Source organism: Coffea arabica, chromosome 9c, assembly GCF_036785885.1.
Source record: "Coffea arabica cultivar ET-39 chromosome 9c, Coffea Arabica ET-39 HiFi, whole genome shotgun sequence".
Classification (NCBI taxonomy): domain Eukaryota; kingdom Viridiplantae; phylum Streptophyta; class Magnoliopsida; order Gentianales; family Rubiaceae; genus Coffea; species Coffea arabica.
In genome coordinates, this window is record NC_092326.1 from 19624336 (window position 1) to 19643529 (window position 19194).

Sequence of the window (19194 nt, forward strand, 5' to 3'; positions counted from 1 at the left end):
TGAGTATCTAATAATCACTTTTTGGCCATTTTTATCAAAGTTGGTAAAAATCCCTTGCGTAAAAGGACATTAATTTGAAGAAAATTCACGAATGATTCCTCCTATTGAGATGATAAATCAATTGAGGCCAAAATTTGATTTTAGAAGGCTCATAGGCTAATGCATCGTAATAAGGTTTTTTGAGACTACCAGTGGATGGCTTGATTTTTAATAAGCTCCTAATTCTATCAAATCCATTGGACCATTTCATTCATCAATTTCATCCAGTCTATTTTTATCAATTGGCCTTCAATTCATTTGACCAATTTACCCTTTCTAGGGTCATTCGGTCGAATTTTTGAAAAATCATCCATTCATTTGATCAATTTACCCTTTTTAGGGTCACCTGGTCGATATGGAATAAATCGTCAATTCATTTGACCAATTTACCCTTTTTAGGGTCATCCGGTCGTTTTTGAATAAATTGTCAATTCATTTGACCAATTTACCCTTTTTTAGGGTCATTTGACCAATTTACCCCTTTTAGGGTCATCCGGTCGATTTTTGAATAAATCTTCTTTTCATTTGGCTAATTCACCCATTTTTAGGGCAATCTGATCGATCTTTGAATAAATCACCAATTTCATTCAATTCATTTGATTAGTTAGGGCATTTTTGTCGATTTTCGATAAAATCATCAAGTTCATCCGATTCATTGGACCAGTTTACCCTTTTAGGGCGATCTGGTCAATTTTGAATAAATTTTCGATTTCATTCAATTCATTTGACCAATGTCATTTTTGAATAAAATTCTCAATTCCATTTGATCAAGTTCCTTTTTTAGGATGATTTGGTCCATTTTGAGTTCCAATCAATTCATTTGACTAGTTTCCCTTTTTAGGGTAATCTGGTCGATTTTAAATAAATGGTCAATTTCATTCAACCCATTGACTAATCAGGGTTTCAATTTCAAATTGGGAAATTTAGTCGATTTTTGAGAAAACCATCCATTGTATCCAGCCATTTGATCAGTTGGAGTTTTGACCCATGCTCCACTAAGAAAAGTTGTCAAAACGAGTTCCAATCTCTTCGATAGGAAGCTCGTCAAGGTCAAACCTGTGCGTTTTTGCAAATTCTTGTATCAATCAAAAGCAATCAATCCCTTCGGACGATGTCCTCATTTTGATAAGCGTCTCTTCTCACTTCAATTGACCAAATTCTTTCAAAAATTATTTCTCACTCAATGAGTTGATCAGATCCATCAGGTATGGTATAGTGCCTACCCTAGAGGATTGCATCCTCATTCTAGGCCTACCCTTGGCACAAAAAAGGGTTCCCCCATAGGACATGCATCCGAATTTTCTGGATATCTACTAACTCTGGTCTTTTTCTTTTCCCTTTCTTTATTTTCTTTGGAATAACTAAGCGAGGGTTGAATCTAAAGGCAATTTTTCAAAAATTCTCAGGTAATATTTAAACATAGCTTCTCGTCGAAGCCCCATCATAACGCGATCCCGTAGTCAAGTCCAAAGGAATCGTGTAAACATGAGTTCACAACCAGAATAGTCAGATAGGTCTGCTACTACGCTCAACCCGAGACTGCAAGTTTGGGGATTCAGTTGACTGAGATGCTTACCAAGTTTGGAGAGATGGCGTCTGAGATGGCCGCTCAAAGGAAGTTGGATGATGAGCTAATTAGCAGCGGAGTTCAACCTGAACCTGTACCCGCCAGACAGCCTGAGCAAGAGCCATTTGTCCTACCTTCGGCCCATGCCACTGTTACTCCATCATTTCCTATTGTACTCGAAGAAACTTTCACCTATCCCACCACAAATTTGCCATACACTTACCCTCCTCATCCTTCATTTTTTCTTACTCACATGCGAGGTCCACAACCCCAAATCACTTCAAATATACCACCTGAGCCACATACCTTTTATTACCCTGCTGCTGAGCCATTCCTGCCGGACCATACTTTTCAAACCAAGCCAGAAATGGGGGAATCTTCCGTTCCCGTTGATATGAAGCTGCTTAAGCGCCTTGATTGTTTTGATGAATTTATAAGGAAGAGTCAGGGGGTGAACAAGCAAGGAGTCCTGGATTACGATGAGCTTTGCCTTTTCCCGAATGTGCAATTGCCTGAGGGGTTCAAAACTCCGAAGTTTAACAAGTATGATGGGACGGGCAATCCCAAGACACACCTCCGACTGTTCGCCAACAAGTTGGGTAGGCCAACAGATGATGAAAATCTGCCTTTGAGGCTATTCCCAGAAAGTCTGGAGGGGGATGCACTCGACTGGTACTCCAAGCTGAAACCTGAAGAAGCAAAGACCTGGCTGGACCTGTCCAATGCGTTTGTAAAGCAGTACGAGTATAATTGCGAGCTGGCTCCAACACGAACCACGTTGGAAGGGACAAAGAGGAAGCCATCTGAAGATCACAAGACTTATGCCAAGAGGTGGAGGAAAATAGCTGCAAAAGTCGAGCCACCAATGACGGAGGACGAAATCATACCCACTTTCATTAAGGCACATGATCCGCCGTACTTTGAAGAAATTTTTCGCATGACTGGATGCTCATTTGCTGCAATTGTTAATAAGCTTGAGGAGTACGATGACTTCGTGAAAGCTGGGAAGATTGTTAATGTCTCTACCCTCAAGTCACAGTTAGATGCTTTGCAAGGTCAGGGGACTAATGGGAAGAAGCAACAATTCAAAAAGCAAGAGGGGGAAACTACCTTCACCTGGAGTCAAAACCCTGTCCCAAGACCCAGACCTCAACAATACCCTACCTACTCAAACCCTTACTCTTACTATTTATGCCCTCATCCTGTTTATCACACCAATATCACCCATCCTCGACCTCGCCCAAATTATGCCAACCCGCCTACAACTCCTTTCCAAATATTTCAACCAAGCTTCCAACAAACTCGTCCTCGACCCCCTTGCCACCAAAGATTTTCCCCACCAAATAGACCCACCTACAACTATCCCCGACCCACTCAGACCTACAATCAAAGCCGTACCCGAACTTTCACTAACCTAGGCAGGCCTTTAGACCAATTGTATGAGCAATTGAAGGCTGCCAACAAAATAGGTGTGATTCCCCCTCCAATTTACCTTCATGGCATGCCTGCTGGGTACAATCCACATGCTATTTGTGCCTATCATTCGGGAGTACCTGGTCACTCAACCGTCGATTGCAGGGCACTCAAGCACAAGGTCCAAGACATGATCGAGGCAGGGGAAATAATGCTAAGGAAAAGAGGTGAACAAGGGCCGAGCATAAGTACAAATCCTTTCCCTGAACACAAGGACACCTTCGAAGCATCCACCTCCAATGACGAAATTTGAAAATCCTGAAGGAGCTTTGCATAATTTGAATGGCCGAGTATCTTCCCTCTCGAAGGGAATTTCGGTAAATCTAGGGGTTGTTATTTACTAAGGTTCACGAAAACCATTTCTTGCATATGTGAATAGCTTAATGAAAACATCTTTTGCACCTAAGTTTTTGTCTTGTTTCCGTTTTGATTAGTTTTTCCATCAAATGCATAATTTGTTTTTTTTGTTTATTTGATTATTGTCCCGATTTTTTTAATTCTTTTAGATGGCCAAAGATGGAATTATTTGACCATTTGAATATCACCGTTCTGGATTCCGATAATACCATTCATTCAAAATTTTCTTCGTGAAAAATTCCTTTGTTGAAAAGGCCAAAAATCCCTTCGTTTGAAAAGGCCACAAATCCCTTCGTTTGAAAATGCCAAAAAATCCCTTCGTTAAAAAATCCCTTCATTGAGAAAGTCTTCATTGAGAAATTCCAATTCGTTCATTGAGGTAGCCTTCATTGAAAAATCTCTTCATTGAGAAAATCCCTTCCTTGCCAAGTTTGAAAAGCAGCTGAATGCCATGTGTCATGGCTAATGTTATCAAAGTGCGTGGCCTGTGTTCATAACAAAAAGGTCTACCTCCGAGCCTTTAGAGAAGGAAGACAAAGAGTTAAAGCGAGTTTTGCCAATGCAAGATGAAGTCAAAAATGAACTTGATCTAAACTGGTAAGGACATTTGTCATTAAAAAAGGTGCCACCGAGTGGAGCAATCATTTTGGGCAGAAACAGATGGACAGACATTCCTGCAACCTATCAACTCAGATATGTGTAAGAAGTTTTATTTTTGATTATGCAAATTTCTTTTGGAAATCATGCAAGGGACGAGGCAAAGGTCAGGCCATCTTCCTTTCCAATCAAAACATTTCATCCCTAGTCATCCCTTTTGAGCTATCAGAACAATAATTTTCGTTTGGCAGCCCCTGAGAATTGCAAACCCCACACTGGGGCAAATTCATTTTGAAACGAGATTATCAGAGAGGGAAAAGGAAAAATCCCCATACTGGGGCAAATTCATTTTGAAAAGAGATGATCAAAAGGAAAAAGAGGAAAAGAGAAAAGAAAACCCCACACCGGGGCAATTAGCTTTGAAGAAAAATGCAAAAAGTGAGGAAGATGCAATGGAAAAAGCAAAGAGAGAAAATTCAATCAAACTGGGGCAAATTTCCCTCAATTTCGTTCGAAATTGAAGATGATTTCAAATGATGTAATCTCAGGTTATTTCACCTCTCATAAGAACAAATTGCGTTCAAGCCTTAACTTTTCTTGAAACACCCCACCTGACCTCATTACAAAAGCCCAAAAGTCCTGGCTTTAGTTCTTTGCTGTATCTCTATCAAGAAAATTTGCTAATCAACTGGCAGGTGATGTCCGTAATGTTTTCGCCTAATCTCATAAGGGAAGTACATTCTACTGATGCCAGAAATCTTCAAATCATGTTTCTAAGTCGATCATGGTCGAGATATTTCTTTGTTCTTTAGGTGAAAATCCGAAAGGACGGGGGAAAAAAAAAAAGGGTGAGGGCAACCTTGGTGAAAACCCGAAAGGGCGCCAAGGCAGGTTTTTGGCAGCAAGCAAGCATGAAAAGGAACAGCTGATGACTTGGTTCATTTGGATTTTCTCCTTATTTTTGTCATACCTCAGCCAACATTGAATTCCAGAGCAAAGATGTCCAGAGAATCGAATATGACATCCGTTGGCTAAAGCTGTGTCATTTTGTAAAAACATTCTTTTGCAAATACATTCTTAGGAAACTCATTTTTTCCAAATTACTTGCATTTATGGCATTTTTGTAGAATTTAAGCACAAATGGTTATGTGTGCATTCTTGTGCATATTCTTTCTTACATGACATGTGAATTTTCTTGCATACCTCATTCTTTATCATTGAATTTTGGTGAATAACAATCCCAGTGGTTTATTTCAAAAGTATGCTTGGATTCAGTCATCTTTTGGGAATAGTTGAAATTCAGCCAAGCCAGCTACACAGACTTCGCAATATGGCAAAGCACATACCTGGTCAGTTTGAAAATCGGAAAAGTCTTAGGGTGAGAAATCCAACTCAATCGACTGCCGCAGCAAAAGTTGATAAAGGCCTTGAAAGACTCATGTTTACACGATTCTCAAAGGAAAACGGATCAAATGATGGTGGCAATTTCTTTGTTTTTTCTCTCTTTTGCAGAAAATTGCATACACAGATGAAAGTAAACACACCTCGCACTGGAATCGGTGTCGGAAAGAGTCCTCCGGTGAACAAAGGCAGATTGAAAATGTCGCAAGCAAATTTCATCGAAAAAATGCTACAGCATGGCGATACAGAATCAACTCTGGACTCACATTGCAAAAATTCATCATACTGGGGCAAATTAATTTTTTGGAAAGATTTTCAAAAGTCAAAAAGAAGAGCAAAGGGAAAAATCATCAATCAAAAATCAACACAAATTTTATCACGGCAGGCTCGGGTTTAAACCCACTGACCGATTGTCAAAGCTTATTCGGGTCAGTCCCATGATCAAAAGCATTTTCGGGTCAGTCCCATGATCAAAAGCATTTTCGGGTCAGTCCCACGATCAAAAGCTTATTCGGGTCAGTCCCACGATCAAAAGTATTTTCGGGTCAGTCCCATGATCAAAAGCATTTCCGGGTCAGTCCCATGATCAGAAGCATTTTCGGGTCAGTCCCATGATCAAAAGCATCTTCGGGTCAGCCCCATGATCAAAAGCATTTTCGGGTCAGTCCAATGATCAAGAGCTTATTCGGGTCAGTCCCATGATCAAAAGCATTTTCGGGTCAGTCCCATGATCAAGAGCTTATTCGGGTCAGTCCCATGATCAAGAACTTATTCGGGTCAGTCCCATGATCAAAAGCATTTTCGGGTCAGCCCCATGATCAAAAGCATTTTCGGGTCAGTCCCATGATCAAGAGCTTATTCGGGTCAGTCCCATGATCAAAAGCATTTTCGGGTCAGTCCCATGATCAAGAGCTTATTCGGGTCAGTCCCATGATCAAGAGCTTATTCGGGTCAGTCCCATGATCAAAAGCATTTTCGGGTCAGTCCCACGATCAAAAGTATTTTCGGGTCAGTCCCATGATCAAAAGCATTTTCGGGTCAGTCCCATGATCAAAAGCATTTTCGGGTCAGTCCCACGATCAAGAGCTTATCCGGGTCAGTCCCATGACCAAAAGCATTTTCGGGTCAGTCCCATGATCAGAAGCATTTTCGGGTCAGTCCCATGATCAAAAGCATCTTCGGGTCAGCCCCATGATCAAAAGCATTTTCGGGTCAGTCCCATGATCAAGAGCTTATTCGGGTCAGTCCCATGATCAACACGATTCAAAGCTTATTCGGGTCAGTCCCACGATTCAAATCTTATGCGGGTCAGTCCCACAATTCAAAGTTTATTAGGGTCAGTCCCGCGATTCAAAGCCTGTTCGGGTCAGTCCCGCGATTAAAATCTTATTCGGGTCAGTCCCATGATCAAAAGCATTTTCGGGTCAGTTCCATGATCAAAAGCTTATTCGGGTCAGTCCCACGATTCAAAGTTTATTCGGGTCAGTCCCGCGATTCAAAGCCTGTTCGGGTCAGTCCCGCGATTAAAATCTTATTCGGGTCAGTCCCACGATCAAAAGTATTTTCGGGTCAGTCCCACGATTCAAAGCTTATTCGGGTCAGTTCCACGATTCAAAGTTTATTCGGGTCATTCCCGCGATTCAAAGCCTGTTCGGGTCAGTCCCGCGATTAAAAGCTTATTCGGGTCAGTCCCGCAATTAAAGCTTGTTCGGGCCAGTCCCTTGATTTGAATTTCCTTCTCTAGTCAGTCCCAATTTTAATTTTTCTGTTCGGATCAGTCCCGTTTTAAATTTCTGTCTGGGTCTATTCCATTTACATTCCTGTCCGGGTCAGTCCCGTTTTCAATCCATGTTCGGGTCAGTCCCGTTTTAAATTCCTGTTCGGGTCAGTCTCGCTTTAAGTTCCTGTTTGGGCCAATCCCGTCTTTAAATTTCGTTCGGGTCAATCCCGCTTTAAATTTCCTGTATAAGTCAATTCCATTTTAAAAGTTTTGCCAAAAGGGGTCAGTCCTTATTTCTAAAACGTCCACCGTTCGTGACGTTTGCCACCGAATAAAGCAGGTAAGTATTTGGTGTCTACTTCTTTGTCTCAAGTTTTTCCAAAACTCAGACAAAGAGGGACAAACTGTAGACATCAAATTTTGGTGTAATTTCATTTACTATTTATTTTTTTTAGTTTGTGCTTGTTTTATTCACTTTTTAGTTTTTAGTTTTTTTAATTTTTTATGTTGTTATTGTTTTTTAAGTTTTTAGCATAGAATTTCTCGAAAAGAAAAGAAAAAATATGTTTTAATTGTTTTGATTTAAGTTCAATGCTTTCTTGGAAAAAGAGGAAAAAGAAAAAAAAGAAAAAAAGGAAAATCATAAAAAAGGGAAAAAGGGAAAAAAGGAAAATCATAAAAAAAGGAAAAAAATTGTTCACAAAATACGTTCAAATTCAATCTTTGGGCACCCTAGTTATTTTTATTAAGTTATTTTGAGAAAAAGAAAATGATAAAAAATTAAAAATTAAAAAATGGCCATTTTTGTTTAGTTTTTTGTTTAAAATTATTTTTGTTTTGTTATTATTATTATTACCTGGTTTTTGTCAATTTGTTATTATTATTATTTATATTTTATCATTTCTGTATTTATTAAGTTGAAAGTTAAAAAAAAAAAAAAAAAAAAAAAAGAGGAAACGCATGCAAGCTGCGTTTTGTTGCAGCTTGCAAGGAAGTATTGGGGCAGTCCTTGGTTGCAAATATAGCAGAGGATAGCTGAGGGTTTTAGGGTAGAGGTCTCATATAAATAGAACAGGAAACAGCCGCAGCCAGGAGGAGGTTTTTAGGGGAGAGAGTTTGAAACGGCAAGAGAAGAAAAAAGGAGGCGCGGCTGAGAGAGTTGTACGGGAAGAAATAGGACAGGAAAACTGGGTAGCTGGCGTGCAGTTTTGGTAGGGAAGCTGAGGGAAGAAGAAGGAGGAGGAGAGTTCACGGGAGAAAGGGGAAAGAAACCAGAAAAAGGGGGGAAGTTCTCGGATGAGCAGATAGAAAATCAGCGGCGGAAAAATCTGAGAAAAGAAAAGAAAGAAACATCAGAGCAAGAGGGTAACACAGAGGAAGGAAACGGGAAGGTTTCTTCATCAAAGTCTGCGGCTGATCTCCTCATCGAACTCAAGCTGAAGCAAGGCGGTAAACAGGTAGTCTTCAGTCCCTTTTCTTGTCTATTTCCATTTTATATAGAATCTGGTTTGTGTAACCAGAGATCTTGGGCTCTTACTCACGTTTGGATGAGGATTTACTGGAGTAAAGTTTGATTCTTGGGTGATTTTGAGAGAGCTTTTGTTGTGTTTCTTGCATTCACTTCCTTTGCACCAATCAAAGTTGTTTTCTTTGTTGCTATTTTCTGTGTCGGGTACAACCAGGTTTGATAGTTCTTGTTTTTTCTTACCATTTTTGTTCCTAGTATCTTATTTGTTGTCATGATTTGGTGTTAGAATGCTCTGTTACATAAAATGCAGCAACCTGTTTGTTTTATTGCAGAATCTCTTGCTGCGTTTTCCTTTCTTTCTTTTGCTATTATTTCTTACGTCCCTGGCGGTCACCAATCCAGATTTTCTGTTTTAGTCTTGTAATAAAGGTGTGATATTTAAATGAATTGAGTGATTGTGAGTGGTACCTTGTGGAATTTGATGTTTGTTAGTGATGTTTTGGGTTGGTGAATGCCGCATATTGTAATGATATGAAACCAGAAAGGAGAAAGTTCCAGAGCTTCAGGATCCTATCCTGAGTTTCCTCTTGCATGTTTAGATGTTAAGTTGTGTTTTGGGGGCTGAAATCAGCGTTTAAAATGAAGGTTGGTAGCTAGTTGTGTTTCAGACTTTTCGTAGTAGCTGCCGAAAGTATTGCAGAAGTTTCCACCGTAGTTTTGCATGAATTAGTTGCAGAAATTTGCAGCAAGAAATCTGATCCTATGCCTACTTTCTGCTTTGTTTCATTTCATTTTGCATGACTAGTTTTTGTGCATGATGATGGCTTTAAGGAAACTAATAAATGTTGAGTTTGAAGCCTTGTTTAAGATGTTTGGGTGACTAGTAAGAAGCATTTCCAGCAACCAGAAATGAAGAAAGCTTCATTTGATGCATGCACACGTTACTAAAATGACATGAACATATGTCTTTGTTAAGTTTCTTTGCTGCATTTTGCTGTTTTGTCTTTGTTTTTTTTGGCTTGGTTTCTGTCCGAGGGATTCATCAAAGCTGAATAACCATGTTTGAGTTGAGAATTTGTGGAGTTACACGAATTTGGGTTGATAAACAATGAGTGTTGGGAAATGTTTTGATGGGTTGCCGAAAGCTTTCAGCAGAAATTTCTGCTGCAGAAATGTTGTTTCTCATGTTGCTTTTCACGTAGCTTGCATGAAGATTGCATGAAATAATTTCTAAAAATTTCACTTTGACCCCTTGGTTTCTAACTAATGCTACTTTGACCCAACTAATTGAATAATGTCTTCAAATTGGGTCCTTGGCAGCTTCAATTTTTCAACTCAATTGCTTGATTGTTTTCATTAATTGCCATGTTTTGTTTAGATTGTACTTAATGCATGAATTTGTGAATTTTGTGACCAAGTGAGCTTTGTGTTGCACATTTTCTTTAATTTTCCAAATAAATTGGTACCTTGACCATTTCTTTTATTTTGGAGGCTAAATAAGCCATTTAAGTCTTGTCCACCCAATTAGCACCACAAAAGGAGGCGGTATAATTTCTTTTATCTTTTTTGTCTCTCCTATGTGAACCAACGTGCTACGTGAGAAATACATGTCTACTTTGCTTTCCTAGCCTTTCTTTAATTTCTTTTATTTATGTCATTTACTTTTACTTTTTATTTAAGTTATTTTTTATGGGGTATGTGTACACCTCTTGGCTTGTAATAGATAGGACTTGGAGGAGCATTCAATGAAGACCTATCGAAGTCATGTGCCTAGCTAGCAAATGTAATAGTTAGGGCTTTAATGGTCTTATGTGTCTTGCATGCTTAGTTGTTACGTGTTAATTTGCTTTATTAGGGCCTTGCATCTAGTCAAGCATGCTAAGTGTTATGTGCTATGTGTTTATAAGTGTTTGGCATGTCTACTCGCTTTTCATAGCCTGAATGAATATGATGGATGAATGTACGTTTCCACTAGTCCAATGCTAGTCGGAATTCATAGAATGGGCTAGTCCAACGCTAGACCCTTAGGGATTTCCCCTCATTAGTACATGTTTGCATGTTCATTACATGTCATGCATTCTTTTTAGTTTTATCATTTTGCATGCCCTTCAAACCCCTTTTTCCTCCATTTTAGGATTTTTGCATTTCATGCTAGTTATAGGGTTCATTTGCTTGAGAGTCCCCTTAAATATGGGATATAGACGAGTGTGGCTTTTTCTAAGCCTTAGCACGCTTGTATTCCCTCTATAAAAGGGCAAATTGAGTCACGATTTAGGTCTCCCCGTACCCAATATGCATGAATTCCCTAGGTTCATGCATCCACTCTACCATTTATACCCTCATCACACTTTCTTCTTTTCCTCCCATTTGGCACACGCGCACTTTTATATTTTCACTTGCACACAAACACTTTTATCATCACTTGCACACATACACTTCATATTATCATTTCACATACCGTACCTTGCTCACTCACGTGCACATTTTTACTTATACATTCTTGTCTTTTATCACTTTTTCAAACTCATGTCCTCACATTGCATACATGCATTCCATTCATTTGCATCCCACTCGCATTATTCGTGACTTCTTCAAAGGATCGTTATTGGGCTTCACAATTAATGTGATTGGCACCACTCAACCTTTGAAGGGAAATTTCCCCCAATACCCCTAGGTCTAGGGTTTGCATTCATGTAGTGCATCCAAATGTAATAAATTCTTTGATTAAAACAAGAAAATCTTTGATTAAATCATGCAACTAGCCTTGGCTAGGTCAAAGGGGTGCCTTGGATTTCATCCTTGCCTTCCCCTTTGTCAAATGTGACTCCCGAACCTTTTTCTTTGGTTTACGTGGATTAGGAGTCGTTTAAAAGGGGTTTCTTACTATTTTTTCCTATTTTCTTTAAAAATTCATTTTAGGTGACTTGGTACACCTTAACTCATTACCAAGTGGCGACTCCGTATTTTGTTTCAAAAAACCCTTTTTAAACTATAATTTTGGGTCAAATCGTCGCATTCTCAAACCCCTATTTAGACCCATTTTTTCTTTTAAACCACAATTCATTTTTCAATCACAAATTGAATCAAAAAATGCATTTTTAAACCATTTATTTATTTATTCAAAAAATGGGGCGCGACAAGTGTTCAATAAGTGGATATAAGTTGGAAAAGTGGTAGGAAAATCAAAGGAAAGTTAAAGCTAAGAAGGGCCGAATTCTGACCTGTTCTTGCTGAGCCCTTGGTTCAATTGTTTTTGTGATCAAATGACCTTGACTTTGTTGTAGATATGTTGTATAGGATGTGTGGAAAGTTTTCACCAAAAATCACTTGATTTGGTTGAGCAAAAGTTGGATTTTCGAAATATCTTCAAATCTGGAAAACAGGTAACAGGGGCTCTCTGGTAGTAAATTTTGAACGATCATAACTCTTTGCTCAGATGTCGAATCAAGTGCCATTTACTGCACTTGTCTAACTATATAAAATGCATTACCTGATTCGAACTGAGCGTGCCGTAGTGGTTCACCAAAGTTACCTATCCTGTTTTACGGCTGTGCTCGAGAGTCAGTAATGAGCTGAGGCTTTTTGCTTGAATTCGAGCTAGTTATGGACTCAATTTCAAAATGATTTCTTCTGATGCAATGTAGCCTTTTGAATCTAGTTTTAAAAGCCACTAACCATTCTGAATTTCAAGTTGTAATGAGTGAGATATGGTCTATGTTTCAAATTGCACCAAAGCCGAAAATCTGGAAAACCCTTCTGTCCTGCTAGCTGAATGGTCTAGTTTGATTTGGGACATGTTGTTTTGAAAATTCTGATGTCAATCACCTATCAAATGTATATTAACTATTTCTTAGACCTTTGTTTCACAAATGTGCCAGATTTGAGTTGATTTCATTTGGCAAAATGTTTGAAAAAGAAAAAAAGAAAGCAAGAAGACAGATTTGCTTTGAAACATTTTATGAATTTTAGTCATTTTGTTAACTACCTTCCTACGTAAGTTTTGAAATGAAATTTGATAGAAGAGTGGTCCTCATGTGGAAGTTGAAGTGTACCTATTTTGGTGTCATTCTAAGACTGTTTTGATATACAAATAAGATCCCAAAGTTACCTTTCAAATCTGGAAAAATGGACAGAGCGGTCCTTGTTTTTAACCAATTTTGAGCTGCTATATCTTGATGGTCAAAACTTCAATTCTAGTTCCATTTGTTGTATTTAAAACTTAGATTGTAGCTCTAATTGAGTTTCAAATTTCAGAGACTAGTTCACTTTCTATGAATTTTTCCGAATTTCCAAAGTTTACTGAAAACCAAGCCCGAATCTGTCTTGAAGAGACAAGTCAGCCACTTTAAGCCAAAATTTGAGTGTCTTCCATTTAGAATCTTGGAAAAGTGTCTTCTAGGAACTTTTCGTGATTTGGATTTAGTTTCCAACGGTATAAGATTTTTCATTTTTGGATCTGTTGAGTGCAAGATATGATTTTTCAAAATTTGATATACAAAGATGAAATTTGCCGATTTCTTAGAAAATGAAATTTTGGAAAACTTGATTTCTTTTCTTGATATTAATCTATCATTTTAAACCTGATTTCATGGAGGATACGAGTTTCCTCAATAACTTAAAAATTCACACTTTTGAATATTAACTTTCGATAAAATGAAACCCTTATAAAGGTATTGACTCGAATTCTAAAGCAAGTGTACATTCTTTCTTGTTTGATAAGGAATTTGTGAAATTGTGAGGGTGATTATTGATCACTTTTTTTCAGGTGATCAAGAAGGTCTTGAAGAGAATGCCAAAGTGGATCGTTAATGACTTTCTTTACTCACTAATTTTGATTGGTGAGTGTTCCATATAGGAGTACGTGACTAGAATAGTTTTATGACATGTTTACTCCATGGTTATTATGTGTTTAACTATTAAGTGCTACCGATAATTGCTCCTATGAACTTTTTCGTCGTTTTAAGGCCCACTAAAATGATAAATGTCTATCGATTACCGTTTATCATTTACCGTTAACCGTGATTACTTACTGCTTACCGATTTACTTGATTACTTGCTTATTTGATTACTTGACTACTTGATTACTGATTATCGTAAATTACATGTTCATATGAAATCACCGCATATTGCTTATGTATTTAAATGTTAAGTGTTACTGATAATTGCTCATATGAAATTGCCCACTGTTTTAAGGCGAGTGTGTACTTTATCTCACTCGACCTACTAAAATGATAGATTTTTACCGTCAACTGAGAACTATTACTGTTTACCGTTTACTGATTTACTTGATTACTTGTGTATGTTATAAGCTCTAAGCTGAATTGGGCCATGCCCTTGGTTTTTAACTTGCTCGAACCTGGACTGGGCTCGGTCGGGTAGGTTGGAACCCCGGGTCACCATTTCGGTATACTCGAGTATTACCAGTGGAGGGATAAGGTGATAGCCAGACAAACCGAGGGGATCTGAAGTCATAAGGTGAAGTTGATCGAAATGGTTCCACTGGAACACCGTATCCTTCAATATGTCTTTATTTCTGTATCATGATAACTGTTTTATTGTAAATGTGCCAATGTGAAATCTTGAACCGTAAATGTATGATGCTTAACTTACATGATTTATTAGAACTGCTAGAGTGTCTTGGAACCTCATTGGACTGTTTAGTTCATTCCATGTTTTTATTTTTCTTAACAGGGTTCGAGACTGAGGGTACTCGTGAATAGTACTAGATTGTTTTCTTTTGAAGACCTTAAATTGTATTATAACGGATGGCTGCAGTACATATTCTTTTGGATTGAATTAAGCTTGAAAGCTAGCTAATTGTAAGTATGAAATATTTTAGAGTACTTTAATTATATAGTAAAAATATTTGAAGTATTTCGAGCTTTTGGATTATAAATTGTAGTGAGCTCCAGCGAGAGTTGGGCTGGCGTTCCGTAGATACCCTAGAGTTCGCCTTAGGGAGAATTGGGGGCGTCACAGTTGGTATCAGACCTTAGGTTTCAGATCTTTGTAGTGTATCTTAGGCTTAAAAGTTTTGGATGCCGGACTGTGGGACTGGTTTGAAAGTTAAGTGACCGCTTGTAGGGATAAAAATCAGTGCCGGTACATGTGGTCTCTGCGCAGGGTGAGTTTGGGCCAGGTGGTATTGTGGTCCCTATTAGATGAATGAGTAAAACTTAAGTACTCTTTTACATCGTAAGTTGTGAATCATGAATGTAATAGGTATAAACCTTTCATCTTGATATACTTGGAGAAAATTAGATATGTATGTTGGGTAGGAATTTCAAATGCGGTGATTTACTCTTTGGAATGGCTAGCTCGAGATGTGAATTATCTTATTTTGGATTCTTGTATCTGAATACTTAAGAGTTGAGAGCAATGCAAAGGACTTGAAATCTCCATTTGCAGGGAATAAGAATGAATCGATATTTCATGTGAATAGTTACAGGAAACCAATAATTGTTTGGCTAAGATGGCACAATAATTAAGAGAGAGAGGTGGAGAAGATCGTGGCCTAGAGGATCCTAGTGTTAGGGAATGGGAATCATCTAGTTCCAATTAATCTAGTGAAGCACTACTTTTGATCTTTTATAATGGGACGATGGGAGTAGAACTTAGAAGTTTGTACCTTGGAGATGCACGTACTTTTGTTAGTCATCTGTTTACTTTTGTTTACTGACCTTGACTTGGTATGTACTTTACTTGACTGTAACTTGTGTTATGATCTGATGAGCTCTAGTTTGTGTTTGACTTGTATGGTGACAATGTTATTTGTGAAAGTGATTTCATTTTTCTTTAGAGTTGTTACTGGTATGTGTGTGTAGTTCAATTATGGTTTAGTATGGGATGTATGCATGTGCATATAGATTAGCTGTGAACATGAAAACTAGAAGACAACGGCAGGGACGTCAACCTAGACAACCCCAAAATCAAAGAGTAGATAATGAGTCTGCTACTGATCAAAACGCCGAGCCACGGGCTGGGGAAGGAGATGACCAAATAGCATTAGTTTTAACTTGTATAACGGATGTACTAGAGCTCTTAGTAGCACAACAGAGCCAGGAGGTTGGACAAGGAAACCAACGTGGACACCAGGAGATAGGAGAGGATCGAGTTTTGGAGCGATTTTAGAAATTCTCCCCACTCAAATTTTCCGGAGGACCTGATTCAGAAGTGGCTGAAAATTGATTAGAAAATATAAGGAATATATTCGATGCCTTGAACTACACAGAGGAAAGACAAGTCACTTTTGCTGTATTTCAACTTGAGGGAGAGGCTTGAGCCTGGTGGAATGTTATAAGAAACAAGTGTGAAAGAGATCAAACTCCAACAACTTGGATAAACTTTGTACGAGAGTTTAATAAGAAATTTCTTCCTCCACTAGTCCAAGAAAAGAGAGAATATGATTTTATAAAGGTTCGTCAAGGAATTTCGAGTATGGTTGAGTATGAAACAGAATTTACGAAATTATCTAAATATACTCCAGAATTGGTGGCCACGGAGCGGAAGAGAATAAGACGGTTTATCCAAAGATTAAATTTAGAAATCCAAAATGCCTTTGCCACAGCACATATTGAAACATTTAGTGATGCTCTTAAGAAAGCACAAAGGGTGGAAAGCACAAAATTCCAACTGAGAACCTTTCAAGCGAGGAAAAGAGATGTATCTGATAGTAGTCACTATTTTGAAATATCAAGAAAAATTGGACCGCCACCTAAAGTTAAAAAAGGAGTAGATGGAATAAGACTACCACTTACTTCATCACCCATGATAAAAAAATCAGAAGGAACTATGTCACGAGAAACTCCAATAGGACAGATACAATTAAGGGAAACTTCGCAGGCAAGTCAAGTCATAACTCCTTGTTTGATCTGTGGATATTGTGAAATGACGAATCATACTAAAGAAAACTGCTAGGTAAAGGGGCGAAAGTGTATGGGATGTGGGAGCACCAACCATAAAGTTCATGACTGCCCAAAGAGGTATCCACGAGAAACTACTATTCAACAAGGAAATAAAACTATCCCTCGACAAGTCAATGAAGGAGAAAACCGACCAATGGCATCTGCAAGAACATATGCAATGGTCACACAACAAGGTCCGGGGTTATCTGAAGTTATGGAAGGTATGAATTTCGAGAACGAAATTCATTTAAGGGGGAGAGAATGTGAGGACCCGAATTTTATTTACTTTTAATTCTATTTTACTGGTTTATTTAATTATTTATTCACCCGTTTTCTCTGAATAATTTATTTTAACCATTTTAAATCTATTTTCATGGAACAATGTCTCACTTATATTTTTAAAACGTTTCGTTAGCAAAATTAATTTTCTAAGGAATAGTGAATAGATGTTCTTCGAGACAATATTCGATCTGAGAGTGCAATAATCTTGGAGAATTAAGAATGATCAATAGTAGACTAAGAAAAGTTAATTGAGGGATTAGATGTGAGTGAGTTAAAATTTAAGTTTTTACCACGTGCGCGTCGATAATTTCCCGAAAGTCGCGCCGGTACGATTAATTGGAGATTTGAGAATTTAATACTAGGCTAGTATGTCTAAGTAATTACAGTATTAGAAGGAATCACATTGGAGGATTAGTGCATGAGCGTATCTGTGACGACCCCACTTCTCCCAAGGGCGAACCCAAGGGTATCGGCGGGCCGCCTGCCTAGCTCGCGCCAGGACTCAAAACTTAAAGTTCGAAAGAGCACTAAATACAATATATACAATCCCAAAAGAGTTATAATTACATTCTCCAAAAGTATCGAGTCAAACCACCAAAACAAAAACAAACATCCTAACTGTTCAACTATTACAAGCCAAACTAACTATACTAGTATACGAGCCAAAAGTCCCCGCGTCGGCCCCTGCTAAGGAAAACAAAAGGAATGGGGTAAGCTATATGCTTAGTAAGTAAACAGGGGCGAAAGCATAAATTTCACGTAACAGTTACACAATAAGAGTAAAGCAAAAGCAGAAAAGTAACATCACATAATAAGGATACAGGTGGCTCCAAAGCCAAGTCGTTGCCATGCGTGACCTCCTGTCGACACTCCGTCAACCATACATAAGGTCCGTAGAACTCCACTTGTACACCCACCGAACACCTTATCACCCTCACTGGCCAGTCACTTCACAAACTTGCCCAGGCGAACGAAATCACAAACTTGAGCTTGAGTCACAAGCTCGGGTCACAAAATTGGTTCACATACTCAGCGAACCGGGTTCACAAACTTGGTGACCTCAAACCAAGTTGGACTGACTTCGACCAAGCCCTAACCGGCTCGAATAGTCCATCTAGGTATTGAGTTCAACCTCAAACTCACAAAATTCACAAAATTACTCAAAAGTCACCCTGAGCCACCAGCTCAAGGGTTTTAGTTCCAAAATTGCTCATATACATAAGCCATGTACAAATATGTGTGCAAATTAGGGTTTAGAGCGAGTGCGATAAAGTACACCCTCGTCTAAGTACCCTCTTCATACATATCGAAACACATAAGCAACTAACATACAAAAGCGGCCTGAATACTTACTCAAAAGACAAAAGTAGTACAAAAGCGGAAATCACTTCGTTTGTTGGCTAGTAGTGGGCCCCACCGACTCCACCTAGTTCACCACCGTCTGAAATCAAAGATTGTGTCACAATATATCACAAACGGCTACTAACATATGTAAAACAAGCAAAACGGCAAAATTGGCACGCGCAAGTGCGAAAACGGCAAAAAGGGGCACACGCGCGCGCGCGGAACGTCAAACGGGACGGCCAAATCTGCCATCTCAAACCGTTTTGGTCGAAAGTTAGGCTAGGGGTATCGGATCAAGGTGAGCGAGACACCGTTTCGAAGCTATGAGAAAGGGATACAATTTTCGTGAAGACACCTTAACCTAGATCTGAATAGGTATAGGTCAAAAAGGCACGAAATAGTGCCAGCCGTTTCATGGCGGGTTACCAAACAGGCCCTGTTTACAAGGCCGTAACTCACGGCTCAAAAATCGAAATCAAGAAATTCCAGAGGCGTTAGAAAGCTGAGACATAAGGCTAAAACTTTGATGTTTTGGCTAAGACCTGAATCCATTCAGAACAGAACGAAAATCGAGTGTCAAAATACCCGTCAGAACTGTCCAAATACAAGGCAGTTCTGACGATCGATATTGTTTTGATCATAACAGGGGCTACGGAACTCGGATTTTGACGTACTTTATACCGTTTCGAAGCTGAGACTAAGATCTAAATTTCTTATGAAGTATTCGACACCCAGATCGTATGGAATCAAAAGGGAAAAATGCACGGCAGAAACTGAAATGCAAAACGTACACAAACTGACGTCTAAAACAGGTCTGAGGGTTTTGTCTATAACTCGGAATACATTAATCCGTTTGACCTGTAATTTTACAGGTAGATTCAGCACTTAAAAGGCTACAACGTTGAAGAAGGCCACTTAACCCAGTTTCGAGTGTAACTAGGTCAAAACTGTAAGATACTAAACCAGAATCGTAAAACAGGTGAACAAACCGCAACCTGGTGCAAACAGCATAACTCAGCCTACTTAAGTCCAAATTCAGAAA